Source organism: Cherax quadricarinatus, chromosome 11 (genome assembly GCF_038502225.1).
Source record: "Cherax quadricarinatus isolate ZL_2023a chromosome 11, ASM3850222v1, whole genome shotgun sequence".
Classification (NCBI taxonomy): domain Eukaryota; kingdom Metazoa; phylum Arthropoda; class Malacostraca; order Decapoda; family Parastacidae; genus Cherax; species Cherax quadricarinatus.
This window is the reverse complement of record NC_091302.1, coordinates 54,856,234-54,872,692: the sequence shown is the minus strand read 5'-3', so window position 1 is coordinate 54,872,692 and position 16,459 is coordinate 54,856,234.

Below are 16,459 nucleotides of genomic sequence, written 5' to 3'. Positions count from 1 at the left end.
TAAGAATATACTAAAAAATGAATAAGTGAATATGTTGTGTGTGCCCTGCCACTTGTAAGTGTTGTGTGCCCTGCCACTTGTAAGTGTTGTGTGCCCTGCCACTTGTAAGTGTTGTGTGCCCTGCCACTTGTAAGTGTTGTGTGCCCTGCCACTTGTAAGTGTTGTGTGCCCTGCCACTTGTAAGTGTTGTGTGCCCTGCCACGTGTAAGTGTTGTGTGCTTGTAAGTGTTGTGTGCCGCCACTTGTAAGTGTTGTGTGCCGCCACTTGTAAGCGTTGTGTGCCCCACCCTTGTAAGTGTTGTGTGCCCCGCCACACTTGTAAGTGTTGTGTGGCCCGCCACTTGTAAGTGTTGTGTGCCCCGCCACTTGTAAGTGTTGTGTGCCGCCACTTGTAAGTGTTGTGTGCCCCGCCACTTGTAAGTGTTGTGTGCCCCGCCACTTGTAAGTGTTGTGTGCCCCGCCACTTGTAAGTGTTGTGTGCCGCCACTTGTAAGTGTTGTGTGCCGCCACTTGTAAGCGTTGTGTGCCCCACCACTTGTAAGTGTTGTGTGCCCCGCCACACTTGTAAGTGTTGTGTGCCGCCACTTGTAAGTGTTGTGTGCCGCCACTTGTAAGTGTTGTGTGCCCCGCCACTTGTAAGTGTTGTGTGCCGCCACTTGTAAGTGTTGTGTGCCCCGCCACTTGTAAGTGTTGTGTGCCGCCACTTGTAAGTGTTGTGTGCCCCGCCACTTGTAAGTGTTGTGTGCCGCCACTTGTAAGTGTTGTGTGCCCCGCCACTTGTAAGTGTTGTGTGCCCTGCCACCTGTAAGTGTTGTGCCCTGCCACTTGTAAGTGTTGTGTGCCCCGCCACTTGTAAGTGTTGTGTGCCCCGCCACACTTGTAAGTGTTGTGTGCCCCGCCACTTGTAAGTGTTGTGTGCCCCGCCACACTTGTAAGTGTTGTGCCCCGCCACTTGTAAGTGTTGTGTGCCCCGCCACTTGTAAGTGTTGTGTGCCCCGCCACTTGTAAGTGTTGTGTGCCGCCACTTGTAAGTGTTGTGTGCCCCGCCACTTGTAAGTGTTGTGTGCCCCGCCACTTGTAAGTGTTGTGTGCCCCGCCACTTGTAAGTGTTGTGTGCCGCCACTTGTAAGCGTTGTGTACCCCACCACTTGTAAGTGTTGTGTGCCGCCACTTGTAAGTGTTGTGTGCCCCGCCACTTGTAAGTGTTGTGTGCCCCGCCACTTGTAAGTGTTGTGTGCCCCACCACTTGTAAGTGTTGTGTGCCCCGCCACTTGTAAGTGTTGTGTGCCGCCACTTGTAAGTGTTGTGTGCCCCGCCACTTGTAAGTGTTGTGTGCCCCACCACTTGTAAGTGTTGTGTGCCCCGCCACTTGTAAGTGTTGTGTGCCGCCACTTGTAAGTGTTGTGTGCCCCGCCACTTGTAAGTGTTGTGTGCCCCACCACTTGTAAGTGTTGTGTGCCCCGCCACTTGTAAGTCTTGTGTGCCCCACCACTTGTAAGTGTTGTGTGCCGCCACTTGTAAGTGTTGTGTGCCCCGCCACTTGTAAGTGTTGTGTGCCGCCACTTGTAAGTGTTGTGTGCCGCCACTTGTAAGTGTTGTGTGCTGCCACTTGTAAGTGTTACACTTCCAGTTTTGTTTCTTGTTTTATTTTTATTCATATTTTTATATATTTCTTTGAACAAATTCACTCTTGATGCAATTTCAATTACTTTTAACGTAAAGTATTTTCTTTACTCTGTTTGAGTAAATTGTTTTGTCTAATTTACAATTAAGAGTTAAAGTGTTCAATCAGTTTTTCTTCATATTTTCATTTTATTATTTAACCTGAGTTTTCCCAGTGAGACTTTATTACTGCAGTGATTATTTCTGCGCATTATTTTGTTGCACTTGTTCTGCAGTGAATTATTTTGTTGCACTTGTTCTACAGTGAATTATTTTGTTGCACTTGTTCTGCAGTGAATTATTTTGTTGCACTTGTTCTGCAGTGAATTATTTTGTTGCACTTGTTCTGCAGTGAATTATTTTGTTGCACTTGTTCTGCAGTGAATTATTTTGTTGCACTTGTTCTGCAGTGAATTATTTTGTTGCACTTGTTCTGCAGTGAATTATTTTGTTGCACTTGTTCTGCAGTGAATTATTTTGTTGCACTTGTTCTGCAGTGAATTATTTTGTTGCACTTGTTCTGCAGTGAATTATTTTGTTGCACTTGTTCTGCAGTGAATTATTTTGTTGCACTTGTTCTGCAGTGAATTATTTTGTTGCACTTGTTCTGCAGTGAATTATTTTGTTGCACTTGTTCTGCAGTGAATTATTTTGTTGCACTTGTTCTGCAGTGAATTATTTTGTTGCACTTGTTCTGCAGTGAATTATTTTGTTGCACTTGTTCTGCAGTGAATTATTTTGTTGCACTTGTTCTGCAGTGAATTATTTTGTTGCACTTGTTCTGCAGTGAATTATTTTGTTGCACTTGTTCTGCAGTGAATTATTTTGTTGCACTTGTTCTGCAGTGAATTTTGTTGCACTTGTTCTGCAGTGAATTATTTTGTTGCACTTGTTCTGCAGTGAATTATTTTGTTGCACTTGTTCTGCAGTGAATTATTTTGTTGCACTTGTTCTGCAGTGAATTATTTTGTTGCACTTGTTCTGCAGTGAATTATTTTGTTGCACTTGTTCTACAGTGAATTATTTTGTTGCACTTGTTCTGCAGTGAATTATTTTGTTGCACTTGTTCTGCAGTGAATTATTTTGTTGCACTTGTTCTGCAGTGAATTATTTTGTTGCACTTGTTCTGCAGTGAATTATTTTGTTGCACTTGTTCTACAGTGAATTATTTTGTTGCACTTGTTCTGCAGTGAATTATTTTGTTGCACTTGTTCTGCAGTGAATTTTGTTGCACTTGTTCTGCAGTGAATTATTTTGTTGCACTTGTTCTGCAGTGAATTATTTTGTTGCACTTGTTCTGCAGTGAATTATTTTGTTGCACTTGTTCTGCAGTGAATTATTTTGTTGCACTTGTTCTGCAGTGAATTATTTTGTTGCACTTGTTCTGCAGTGAATTATTTTGTTGCACTTGTTCTGCAGTGAATTATTTTCTTTTATTGTTATTTTTAGACATTATTATTCTCAGTTCATTATTGTTTGAGTCTTGTTTTTCATTTTATTATTTTTTCCTCATGTTGTCTTTGCATTATATTTTAATTTTGTTTATGCATTCTTAGAAAATATTTAAATTTCCCAGTTATCTCTCGTTGCATACAATTTAGTGATTTTATTTTATACTTTTTACATTGATTTACAGTTTTATTAGTTAATTTCTTTATTAGCAAGAGTACAGGCAGCTCATTTTGCATTTAATTCAGTCTCCAGTAATATTTTTACTTGTAAATTTCAATGTATTTATCTTGTCCAGCAGTCCTTTACATTGAGTTGTTCTTCCTCTTGCAGTGTATCTTAGACATTTTTTTTTATTACTTCTGCAGAATTAGTTGCATCTCTTTTATTTCAATTTTAGCATTTTGTATCATTTTTATTATTCATTATTTTTGCCTTATTTGTTCTTGTGCAACTTCTTTGCCATTATGTCTCACATACCGTCAAGTGATACTTTAGTGAATGTCGACACTAAGACCTCTCAGGCTACTGCTGCTTCTGTCATCAGTCCTCATAGTTCCTTATCGACTGACAGACCGACCCAGACACTGAGACACTATAGTTTTACTCGTGATTCCCTTGATGCCTTACCTTTATTCAATGGCCATGTACATAGTCTTGAAGCATGGTTTACTGCCATTCGTTTTCGTGTTAATGCTCTAGTTGACAGTCCTCCTTCAGAGGAAAGTCTTATCAGACTTGCGAGAGAAGCTCTTCATCGGTCCCCTGCTGCTGTTCACGTTGTTGATCTCCTTGAAATGCGAGACTTCAGGAATCTTACTAAGTGGTCACAATATGAGGAACTGATTCGTTCTTTCCTCGTATCAGTAAAAACAGCTGATCCATATGTAGTTCTTCGGGAACTCGTGAATGCTACGCCCATAACTAATGAATCGTTGAGTGCATTTGCTGTTAGATTAGACAAACTTTTATCGTCATTTATCAATGCTGTTCAGTCCTCAGCTTTTGTCCCCGACGAGGATAAACCATCCACAGCGTCGTTTACTAAAATAGCAGCTTTTGGAGCAATCAAAGAACTAATGCCGCCTGCTTCCGTGTGTGCTTATGAGGCTAATCCTCCAACTGTGACGATGGAACCACTTACAGCCCTAAAACCCACATGACAAATCATCATGGGCTTGGCGTCCCTAGTTTTGAAGGTTCTCATTATCCATCCTACCATTTTCCTAGCAGATGAGGTAGATACATTGTTGTGGTCTTTGAAGGCAAGGTCCTCTGTCATTATCACTCCCAGGTCCTTCACATTACTTTTCCGCTCTATTGTATGGTTAGAATGTGTCGTATACCCTGATACATTTTTAATTTCCTCAAGTTTACCATATCTGAGCAGTTGAAAGTTCCCCTCGTTGAACTTCATATTGTGCTGAGTGGCCCATTCGAAGATTTGGTTGATGTCCGCTTGGAGTCTCGCAGTGTCTTCCATGGAGGTCACTGCCATGGTAATCCGGGTGTCATCCGCAAAGGAAGACACGGAGCTGTGGCTTACATCTCTGTCTGTGTCAGAAATGAGAATGAGGAATAGAATGGGAGCGAGTACTGTGCCTTGTGGTTAGTTAGTTTAATATGTTTATTATGCACCCAATACCCATCCTGTGGGCGGTAGTCAAAAGATTACAGAGGTACATAATTGGTCCAGGGACTGGACTCCAAAGTTTTGATAGCTGAGCAAGTTACAGAGGTAATGAACTCACAATTTACAAAGGTAATGAACTCACAATTTACAAAGGTAATGAACTCCAGGTAGGTCTGGTCACAACCATGACAAGTTACAAAGGTATTTACAGATTACAGAGGTACGTAATGGGTCCAGGGACTGGGCCTCCAAAGTTTTGATAGCTGAACTAGGTACAAAGGTAATGAGCTGACAAGTTACAAAGGTAATGAATTCTGTAAGAATGGTTACTTACGTTTATACATGGCTACAATCATGAACAAATTATAGCGTAATGAGCAATTCACACTTCCACACCCGGTCACAACTGTAATAAGTTATTGGTGCAAATACTGATTGTTGAGACACACACACACATACACACACACACACACACACACACACACACACACACACACACACACACACACACACACACACACACACACACACACAGGAGCTATGAATCGACCCCTGCAACCACAAATAGGCGAGTACAAATAGGTGAGTACACACACACACTCACTGACACTGACACTGACACTCTCTCACACACACACACACACACACACACACACACACACACACACACACACACACACACACACACACACACACACACACACACACACACACACCCTGAGGTATGGAAAATGGCAAATGTAGTCCCAATTTTTAAAAAGGGAGACAGACATGAGGCACTAAACTACAGACCTGTATCACTAACGTGTATAGTATGCAAGGTCATGGAGAAGATCATCAGGAGGAGAGTGGTGGGGCACCTGGAAAGAAACAAGTGTATAATTGACAACCAGCACGGTTTCAGGGAAGGAAAATCCTGTGTCACAAACCTACTAGAGTTTTATGACAAGGTGACAGAAGTAAGACAAGAGAGAGAGGGGTGGATCGACTGCGTATTTTTGGACTGCAAGAAGGCCTTCGACACAGTTCCTCACAAGAGGTTACTGCAAAAGCTAGAGGACCAGGCACACATAACAGGAAAGGCACTGCAATGGATCAGAGAATATCTGACAGGGAGGCAACAACGAGTCATGGTACGCGACGAGGTGTCAGAGTGGGCGCCTGTGACAAGTGGGGTTCCACAGGGGTCAGTCCTAGGACCTGTGCTGTTCTTGGTATACGTGAACGACATAACGGAAGGGATAGACTCAGAAGTGTCCTTGTTTGCAGATGATGTGAAGTTAATGAGAAGAATCGAATCGGACGAGGATCAGGCAGGACTACAAAGAGACCTGGACAGGCTACAAGCCTGGTCCAGCAACTGGCTCCTTGAATTTAACCCTGCCAAATGCAAAGTCATGAAGATTGGGGAAGGGCAAAGAAGACCGCAGACACAATATAGTTTAGATGGCCAAAGACTGCAAACCTCACTCAAGGAAAAAGATCTGGGGGTGAGTATAACACCGAGCATATCTCCTGAGGCGCACATCAATCAGATAACTGCTGCAGCATACGGGCGCCTGGCAAACCTACGGATAGCGTTCCGATACCTCAGTAAGGATTCGTTTAAGACTCTGTACACCATCTACGTCAGGCCCATACTGGAGTATGCAGCACCAGTTTGGAATCCACACCTAGTCAAGCACGTCAAGAAATTAGAGAAAGTGCAAAGGTTTGCAACAAGACTAGTCCCAGAGCTACGAGGATTGTCCTATGAAGAAAGGTTGAGGGAAATCGGCCTGACGACACTGGAGGACAGGAGGGTCAGGGGAGACATGATAACGACATATAAAATACTGCGCGGAATAGACGAGGTGGACAAAGACGGGATGTTCCAGAGATGGGACACAGACACAAGAGGTCACAATTGGAAGTTGAAGACTCAGATGAATCAAAGGGATGTTAGGAAGTATTTCTTCAGTCATAGAGTAGTCAGGCCATTGAATAGCCTAGAAAGTGATGTGGTGGAGGCAGGAACCATACATAGTTTTAAGGCGAGGTATGATAGAGCTCATGGGGCAGGGAGAGAGAGGACCTAGTAGCAATCAGCGAAGAGGCGGGGCCAGGAGCTGTGAATTGACCCCTGCAACCACAAATAGGTGAGTACAAATAGGTGAGTACACACACACACACAAGGGCCAGGAGCTATGAATCGACCCCTGCAACCACAAATAGGTGAGTACACACACACACACACACACACACACACACACACACACACACACACACTCACACTCACACTCACACACACACACACTCACACACACACACACACACACCAGAGTGAGAGGGGAGGATGAACCAGCAAGATTGGACCTTGTGTTCACCCTGGGCAGCTCAGACATTGAGGACATCAAGTATGAGAGTCCCCTAGGAGCTAGCGACCACGTGGTTCTGTGCTTTGAATACATAGTAGAGCTGCAAGTGGAGAGAATAACAGGAGTAGAATGGGAAAAACCTGACTATAAAAGAGGGGACTACATAGGGTTGAAGAACTTCCTGCGGGAGGTCCAGTGGGACAGAGAACTGGCAGGAAAGCCAGTAAATGAAATGATGGAATATGTAGCAACAAAATGCAAGGAGGCAGTGGAAAGGTTCATTCCCAAGGGCAACAGTAACAATGGGAAGACCAGAACAAGCCCCTGGTTCACCCGACGGTGTAAGGAGGCAAAAACAAAGTGCAATAGAGAATGGAAAAAGTACAGAAGGCAGAGAACACACGAAAATAGGGAGATCAGTCGCAGAGCCAGGAATGAGTACGCACAGGTAAGGAGGGAGGCCCAGCGACAGTATGAAAATGACATAGCATCGAGAATCAAGACTGACCCGAAACTGTTGTATAGCCACATCAGGAGGAAGACAACAGTCAAAGACCAGGTGATCAGATTAAGGACAGAAGGTGGAGAACTCACAAGAAATGATCAGGAGGTATGTGAGGAGCTGAACAGGAGATTCAAGGAAGTTTTTACAGTAGAGACAGGAAGGGCTGTGGGAAGACAGAACAGAAGGGAACATCAAGAGGGAATATACCAACAAGTGTTGGATGACATACGAACAACTGAGGAGGAGGTGAAGAAGCTCTTAAGTGACCTTGACACCTCAAAGGCGATGGGACCGGACAACATCTCCCCATGGGTCCTTAGAGAAGGAGCAGAGATGCTGTGTGTGCCTCTAACCACAATCTTCAACACATCCCTTGAAACTGGGCAACTACCTGAGAAATGGAAGACAGCTAATGTAGTCCCCATATTTAAGAAAGGAAACAGAAACGAGGCACTAAACTACAGACCTGTGTCTCTGACATGTATCGTGTGCAAGGTCATGGAGAAGATTATCAGGAGGAGAGTGGTCGAACACCTGGAAAGGAACAAGATTATAAATGAAAACCAGCATGGGTTCATGGAAGGCAAATCTTGTATCACAAACCTCCTGGAGTTTTATGACAAGGTAACAGAAGTAAGACACGAGAGAGAGGGTTGGGTAGATTGCGTTTTCCTAGACTGCAGGAAGGCCTTTGACACAGTTCCCCACAAGAGATTAGTGCAGAAGCTGGAGGATCAGGCACACGTAAAAGGAAGGGCACTGCAATGGATAAGGGAATACCTGACAGGGAGGCAGCAACGAGTCATGGTACGTGAAGAGGTATCACAGTGGGCGCCTGTTACGAGCGGGGTCCCACAGGGGTCAGTTCTAGGACCAGTGCTATTTTTGATATATGTGAACGACATGATGGAAGGAATAGACTCTGAAGTGTCCCTGTTCGGAGATGACGTGAAGCTGATGAGAAGAATTAAATCGGACGAGGATGAGGCAGGACTGCAAAGAGACCTGGAGAGGCTGGACATGTGGTCCAGTAACTGGCTTCTCGAATTCAATCCAGCCAAATGCAAAGTCATGAAGATTGGGGAGGGGCAAAGAAGACCGCAGACAGAGTATAGGCTAGGTGGACAAAGACTACAGACCTCACTCAGGGAGAAAGACCTTGGGGTGACCATAACACCGAGCACATCACCGGAGGCACACATCAACCAAATAACCGCTGCAGCATACGGGCGCCTGGCAAACCTGAGAATAGCGTTCCGATACCTTAATAAGGAATCGTTCAAGACACTGTACACTGTGTATGTTAGGCCCATACTGGAGTATGCAGCACCAGTCTGGAACCCACACCTGGTCAAGCACGTCAAGAAGTTAGAGAAAGTACAAAGGTTTGCAACAAGGCTAGTCCCAGAGCTCAAGGGAATGTCGTACGAGGAAAGGTTAAGGGAAATCGGACTGACGACACTGGAGGACAGAAGGGTCAGGGGAGACATGATAACGACATACAAGATACTGCGGGGAATAGACAAGGTGGACAGAGATAGGATGTTCCAGAGAGGGGACACAGGGACAAGGGGTCACAACTGGAAGCTGAAGACTCAGACGAGTCACAGGGACGTTAGGAAGTATTTCTTCAGTCATAGAGTTGTCAGCAAGTGGAATAGCCTAGCAAGTGAAGTAGTGGAGGCAGGAACCATACATAGTTTTAAGAAGAGGTATGACAAAGCTCAGGAAGCAGAGAGAGAGAGGATCCAGTAGCGATCAGTGAAGAGGCGGGGCCAGGAGCTGAGTCTCGACCCCTGCAACCACAATTAGGTGAATTAGGTGAGTACACACACACACACACACACACACACACACACACACACACACACACACACACACACACACACACACACACACACACACACACACACACACTTTAGTTTAATATCTTTATTATGCACACCATACCCATCCTGTGGGCGGTAGTCAAAAGATTACAAAGGTACATAATGGGTCCAGTGACTGGACCCCAAAGTTATGATAGCTGAACTAGTTACAAAGGTAATGAACTCCAGGTAGATCTGGTCACAATCATGGCAAGTTACAGAGGTAATGAATCAGCCTCACTCCTATGCATGGTTACAGTCATGAACAAATTACAAAGTAATGAACCACTGATACGTCCACACCTGGTCACAATTGTAATGAGTTATAAATACAAATATTAAGTGGATCATACACCCACACGAGCGCGCGCGCACATACACACACGAGGGCGCACGCACGGACATGTGCACACGAGCGTACAAATATATGCATACACACAAGGACGCACACCCCCCCACACACACACACACCCACACACACACCCACACTCACACACCCACACCCTCACACACACCCTCACACACACCCTCACACACTCACACACCCACACCCACACACACACACACACACACACACACACACACACACACACATGGTAATGCATTATTTACAGCTAGCAAAGTCAGGGTATTTCTCCAGAATGGTCTGCAGTATACCACTGTGGATAAAGTACTTTGCCATTTCTTGAACATTTCTGAGTGAGTTGTTTCTAAATTCATTAATTTGATCACACTCCAGTACATAATGACGCAAGGTGTGACAATAGTCCATCTGGCAAAGTTTACATTTCGTTTGGTCTACATCTGGTGGTGGTGATTTAACCTGCCATAGATACTTGTAACCCAGCCGGAGCCGGGCAGTAGTGACATCCAATAGTCTGCTTATCTTGTTGGATGCACCATAGACATGTGGCTCCTCTTGCATGATGGAATGATGATAGATGGACTGACTTGTGTCAATCTCCCTAAGTCTTAAGTCAATAAAGTTCATTTGATGTTCTTTTCGTATTATTGTTCTCAAACTGCTAACTGACAACCCAAGATTGTAATCTACCCCCTCTTTGAAAGCATACAGCTTAGCCAATTTATCAGTTCTCTCATGCATCTGAAGACCAATGTGAGATGGAATCCACAGCATGTGCACTCTGACTCCACTGTCCACAATCTTACCATATCTGTGTCTGGCTTCTGACACAAGCATGCCACAATTTATACTTAATGAGTTGAGAGCATTTATGGATGACAGAGAATCAGTTACAATTAAAGTGTCAACCTTAGCTACATGGACACATTTGAGTGCAAGGAGTATGGCAAACAGTTCTGTTTGAAGGGTAGAGGCCCAGTTATTGATGCGTGCTCCAATTTCTTTATGAGAGCCATCACTCTGTGTGACAACAGCAGCACTACCAGCTGCACCAGTGGACTGGTGAACAGAACCATCAACGTAAATAATTTGTGAAAGATTGTTCTGTGTGACTAAGTTATCAATACAGCTTAAGGCATCATGTTTGGCTTCAAGACGAAGCTTTGGTTGTGATTTAAGAAGAGTTTTGGGGGGAAATGGAGGAATGGTAGTTTGGAATGGGGTAATATCCCATGGAGCAGGGAAATGTCTCTGTTGTCTAACTTGATATAGATCATGTAGCTGGTTCATGCGGAGGTCGGTTCCAGTTTTTTCGATCCATCTGGAAGGATGTTCACCAGTGCTGAGGAAAGTTTGGAGGGCTTCTGTGCAGGGGTTTGAATGGGCTAGCCTAAGCATATTGACCCCAATAAGGATATTTCTTTCAGTAACACGATCTCTAATGCTTGGAATATTAAGTTCTTTCCGCATATTTAAAATTTTGGCAGTACGAGGGCATCCTAGGATGATCCTCATTGCTTCGTTTTGCAATTTTTCCAGCCCTCCAAGCTTCCAGTCAGACACGAGTGCAAGTAGTGGCGCAGCATAATCAACCAATGATCTAATATAAGCAAGATACATCATTTTCACAATTTTAACATTAGCACCATACCTGGGGTGAAACCCAGCCACAACTCTAAGTGCTCTCAGCCTTTCTTTGTATTGGCGACAAAGTCTCGTTACAACAGGTCCAAGTAGTGGAACCTCAAAGCCTAGATACCTGTATCTGCTTACATATTCTAGAAGAGACCCATCATGCAACTGGATCTGACGAACTGTGCCTCTCTGCCGAGGAGGACGTCTGTTGAGTATCTTTGTTTTATCCCCTGAGATTATTAACCCTAGGTCCTGACACGAGGCTAGTACATGATTAAGAATGTTTTGGGTGTTGGAGAATCCGGTGGTGTGAATCATTATGTCATCAGCAAAACTAACCATATAATGATGGGGCTGGCTAGGCATGGCATTAAGTAAGGCATTAATCAAAATGTTGAAAAGGGTGGGACTAAGCACACCTCCCTGTGGGGTTCCTAATTCAAAATCTTTAGTTACACTTCTATGTCCCTGGAACAACACAGACGACTTTCTGTTGGACAGGTAACCTTTAATCCAGCGGAGAAGCCATCCTTCAACATCCATTCTGGCAAGTTCACTAATGATTACATGTCGGTTGGATACATCAAAAGCGGATTTAAGGTCAAGGAAGGTAGTGTATGAGCTGTCAGTGTGCAGAGTGAGAAAGGTGGTAATGCAATGATGCACACTCCTTCCATGCATGAAGCCATGCAACCGGGGAGACAAGAATTGCTTAATTCTGTGCATAAGACGATTAAGAATCATCCTTTCGAATGTTTTACACAAACAGCTAGTAAGAGATATTGGGCGAAATGAGTTTTGTTGATTGGGCTTCGGAATGGGAATAATGAGGCTATTGGTCCATGATTTAGGGAGCTCCCCAGTGATATAACTCATGTTATATAATTCAAGTAAAGGATTACCTGGTACTCGACACAGCAATCTGAGTATGTTGTAAGTAATACCATCCTCACCAGGCGATGTGGAGTTTCCCTTAGTTAGTGCTGCATCAAGTTCATAATTAGTGAAAGGAATGTTGCAGTCATCTGCCTTGCTGAGCATAAAGCAAACAAGTCTCTCCCTTGCATCATATTTGTCCATTAATTTCGCCTGTGTGGTACTGGGAAGACTGTCATAGCTAGATGTAGCAGCCCATACACTAACTCATTCGCCCTATGCAAGGGATGAGGGTGCGCGATCTGCCCAGTTCTGTTACCCTTAATTCTATTTATGTCCCTCCATGCCCTGCTAAGTGGGGTGTGAGCATTGAGACCATTGACAAATTGTTCCCAGTCTGCCGCAGCTCTGTCATACGCTCTCTGGCAGCAGCAAGGGCAGTTTGGAAGAGGCTCAGCATTTCAGGGGTACGATGGTTTCTATAGGCTAGGCCTAGCCTGCGAGCAGTACGTTTCAATGTTCGAAGTTTAGAATCATTGTAATAGGTATGGTTTTTATAAGACTTATGATTATTATGGAAGTCATTTAGATTTAGAGTAGTAGGAGGTTTCAGAGGCGGCTCTAAGAAGTTCTGAATACTGCTCACAAGGTCATTGTTAAAAGTCTCGACAGAGGTACACTCATAGGAATTATACCAGTCAGTCACATGTGCAACAAAGTCATCATGTTGATCAGGGGAAACATTAAGACGTTTCCGTTTGAATATCCCACCAGGGAGGATAGTATTACCAATATCTAGAGAGGTTAGCCTTGGGAAATGATCAGACGCTATATCTGTTACAATGGAAGACTCACAGCTGGCAGAAGTAATGTTGAAGCCAAGACACAGATCAAGGACACCTCCATAGATATGTGTGGGTTCAAGGTCACCTAAAATTTGCACATTGTCATGACTGTTTAAGAGTGACAACAGTTGATTGCCATTACGATTACCAAACTGAGAGTTTCCAATGCTTTTGTGTCTTGCATTATAATCACCAATAATGAGAGTAGGTTCAGACTGAGCACAAGTTGGGAGCTCCAAGTAATTAAACTTATCAGCAGGAGCATACAAGTTAAATATGTTGAGAGCAAAGTTCCCAATATAAATCCTAACACCGTCATATTGTAGCCCTTCTTGTTTTCTTATGTGCAAGAAGTTGATGGGAAAGTGATTTTTTAATATATAGAACACAAGAATTAGTAGATTTGAGGTTATATGCAACAAATGATGGCAATTTAGGGGGTTGGGATTTTTCAGGGACTCTGCACTCTTGTAGACACACAATATCAATGGATTCAGTGGTTACTTTATGATGCAGGTCAGAAAATCTTTTTCTAAGTGACGCAATATTCCAACTTAAAATGGATAGTTTATACGAGTTTGGTTCCATTATAAAAGTCCAGGGATAGATTTCAGTTTCTTAGCAAAATGAAAAAATTTACTAAATAACAGACATAATCAATATCAATATCATCAGTATTATCCTTATCCATGAGTCTCCTAAGTGCACTTCCATTAGTGAGACCTCTTGGGAGTCTTTGTACACACAGGGTACTGCGCTCTTTGTCTGTGAATGTATGGATCGTGACACTATCCCCAGCACTCACCTCTCCGCTTTTATTACACTCATCACTATCATCACATGTATCACTTCCCTCATCATTATGACCAGTGATACATACACCATTATCAACAACCGGGTCATCTCCACACTCAGTATCTATCAATACATTACACTCATCAGTTTGACTATCATGATGGTCTTCACTGCCCTTATCATCTTCACTGTGATTGTAAACACCACGTTCAGATTCATCGTTTTTGTAATTATTAACACCACTATAATCATCAGTTTGTTCATCATCACCACACTCATTTTCATAATGGCTGACAATCTGTGGGTTGATGTACTCATTTGCAACCTCTGTAAGTTTTTCCTCGTGGTGCTCAAGTTGTTGTTTCAAACACCATTGTTGCTTCTCCAGTACTGTTATGCACAGCTGCATGTTGTGTACCACCCGAGCAAGACTAGCTTCACTGGAGGTATGAAGTCCCGGTCAGCTGAGCCAGGTGGCTGACTGACAGCTGACTCAGCCAGACAGGTGGTGTCAACACCAGCAGCATTACTAGTGTTGATAGCAGACGTGATCGTGTTCTGTTGATGTACAGTGGACCCCCGGTTAACGATTTTAATCCGTGCAAGAGGGGTAATTGTTATGCGAAATAATCGTTATGTGAATGAATTTTCCCCATAAGAAATAATGGAAATAAAATTAATCCGTGCAAGACACCCAAAAGTATGAAAAAAAAAAATTTTACTACATGAAATATACATTTTCCCACACACAAAGAGAAGGATACATGCACAATAGTAGAGTAGTACATGCACAGTATATATTGTGCATGTACTAGTCTACTAAATGAAGAATAAATGACACTTACCTTTATTGAAGATGCAGCAATGACTGATGAGACACTGTGTCCTGGGAGTGCCTTTTCCTCCTGAGTACTGTAGGTCCTGTTTGGCATTTTCTTCCAGAATAGGCCTTATCACACTGTGTATGCCACTACGATTCTTAAATCTCTCAAACCAACCTTTGCTGGCTTTAAATTCACCAATATGAGCACTAGTTCCAGGCATTTTTCCCTGTTCACCTGGGTGTTAGTCGACTTGTGTGGGTTGCATCCTGGGAGACAAGATTAAGGACCCCAATGGAAATAAGTTAGACAGTCTTCGATGACACTGACTTTTTTGGGTTATCCTGGGTGGCAAATCCTCTGGGGTTAATTGTTTCTTGGTATTCTCAATAAGCCACACCAACAACGGTGCTACAGCAGCAGCAGCAGCTGACAGTGCAGCAGCAGCAGCAGCTGTACCACCAATAGTAGCGATGGTTGATTGGGGTTTATTATACAACCTGGCCAGCTCGGAGACATGCACTCCACTTTCATACTTATCAATGATCTTTTTCTTCATCTCTATTGTAATTCTCACCCTTATTGCTGTAGGGTTGGCACTAGAAGCTTTCTTGGGGCCCATGGTCACTTATTTTCCAGAAAAAGCACCGAAAACACTGTAATAATACGAAATATTCCGATTGTATGCTTGGATGTTACCGCGGAGGCTGGCTGGTAAACAATGCCACCGGCGGAACATGTGAGCGTGGCTCAGGCCGCACATTGGACGCGTCTCGGACGAAAATCGGTAAGCGGGTTTTTAAGCGGTATGTGAGGCAAAATTTTTGCGATTAAAGTAAGCGGTATGCGAAATAATCGCTATGTGATGCCATCGTTATGCGGGGGTCCACTGTACTCCCAGAGTGACTCGCTCAACCATATTGTCTGAAATCAAGCATGGGTCAGTATTCAGACATGAAGTATCTGGTAGGCCTACTGCCTCATCATGGGGGGTGATGGGTGAGGTGGGAGCCCTGCGGCTGGCGATGTGAGCAGCTTTCACTCTGCAGTCAGCATGAGCAGCTGTGACTCCTGGAGTATCACAATTGATACATTGTAATGCTACGGTCTGGTGTTTCTTGATCATATCATAGCACTGGTGAGAAGGATGGGCCTTGGCACACACTGCGTACAAGTGTGACTTAGCTGGGCATTTCCAAGCAATGTGACCTCAGCGCTGGCACTTGTAGCATCTACGGTGAGGTGGTTTGTACAAAGCTATATTGTAACTCCTGTTAAGCGCTGCACGAGAGTATATATATGATGGTGGAATCCCTTGGCCAGTCCACTCAGCCAATATCAGATCATTTGGAAGTCGACGAGGGTTTGCAACTTGATCTGACAACAGGAATTTAGGATCCAAGTACTTATTGACATTGTGGATAACAATAAGCACTTTAGGTGATCTTGGTGGGGCAGCTTGGAGTTGGATGTTAGCATATTTATGAGTAAGAAGTTTTTCTATGAATGTTGGGTCATCAGTAACAAAGACGTAATTATCCTCGTCATGACGAAAGCGAATCCGAAGGTTTTCCTCTGGGTTGTCTAGTGTAGCTTCGTAAAACCATCTAAACTTGACCTCAAACTCAGTGTTAGCAGGGAAATCAAGC